Raw genomic sequence first — 1,239 nt, 5'->3', positions numbered from 1 at the left:
TTCCATTTGAAAAAACAAATTTGACCTTCAAAAAACTATGAAGGTCTACTTTAAAGTCAAAATGAAGGTCACCATTAAATTTCTCGTTGAAATTTACTTCAGAAATTACACTGACCTCTTGGAAATTTTGTTAATTTCAAATTACCTATAACTGACCTTGAATCTTACAATTGACCTATGACTTGGGTACGTATGTGAACGTAGAATTTTCCGCTCTATCGATTGTAGATGTAAAAAAGGGGTTTCCATATAAAAAACAAAGTTGACCTTCAAAAAGCCATGAAGGTCAACTTCAAGATCAAAATGAAGGCCCCCATTGAATTCCTCGTTGAAATTTAATTTAGGAATGACCTTCACTTTTTTGAAAAATATTTTACCTGAGGAAATATCTTACCGTCCCTGGACTGTTTAGACACCCTGTATATCTTTCCGTGACTAGTGAATAAGTTTCCAAGATATACGTACTTTTTAACTTGCTTAATTCTCTCATCATTAAAGACAATTACTGGTAGATTCACCGAACAGACAACATAGGCAGCTGTCTAGGGCGGCAACTTTTTAGGGCTGGCAACATTTCGAACGTTTTTAAATTGTGACTGAAAATGTTTGGGTTATAATTTGTTATCAATAATATTATTTGATAATAAATAAATGGCATATAAGTCATATCTTCTTCTCAATATTACCTGCTCCTGATGAACACCTATTTAATTGTTCAAAAAAACGATATAAGGGGGAGGGGGCAATTTTGCAACTGCCAAGCCTGAAAATTGTTTTAATCCGCAACTGAAGACAATTTTGCATATTGTTTTTTCATTATTTTCTTAGAACCCTATAATTTTTGTTTTATTTACGTTAATTTTGAAGGATTCATACCTTCTACTCCAAAGACGGCCATTATTAGAGATATGTCCATTAATACTGTAAAGACCCGTTTATTGCAAAGCTTCTGAAATGAATGAGTCCCGTTTATCGCAAAATAAGGAGAAATTTCACTGGCTCCCACCACTTCATCGGAGGGCAGGCTGCCTTTCAGGGAGAACAGCTGATTGGTCTGCTCGCTAGCGATGTGAGCTTGCAATTGTTTCCACGAGCGCATGCTAAATAACATTTAAATACGCACTGCAATCTTCAGTTTAAAATCTATCCAGTTCCTCCTTTTCAGCTATTGGTTTACCGAGAGATGTGAAAGTAAAGAGTGGGTGTAAGGTATCACGCGATAAACGGGTCCCGAATCTG

The 1,239-nt window shown here is 35.8% G+C and overlaps 1 protein-coding gene across 3 annotated transcripts in view; it reads right to left on the bottom strand.

Annotated features, from left to right (window-relative positions):
* Positions 1-1,239, bottom strand: part of LOC117171173 (exportin-2) — a 278,471-nt gene that overhangs the window by 175,780 nt on the left and 101,452 nt on the right. The window lies entirely within an intron of this gene.

Source organism: Belonocnema kinseyi, chromosome 4 (genome assembly GCF_010883055.1).
Source record: "Belonocnema kinseyi isolate 2016_QV_RU_SX_M_011 chromosome 4, B_treatae_v1, whole genome shotgun sequence".
Classification (NCBI taxonomy): domain Eukaryota; kingdom Metazoa; phylum Arthropoda; class Insecta; order Hymenoptera; family Cynipidae; genus Belonocnema; species Belonocnema kinseyi.
This window is presented reverse-complemented; position numbering and strand designations above follow the sequence as displayed.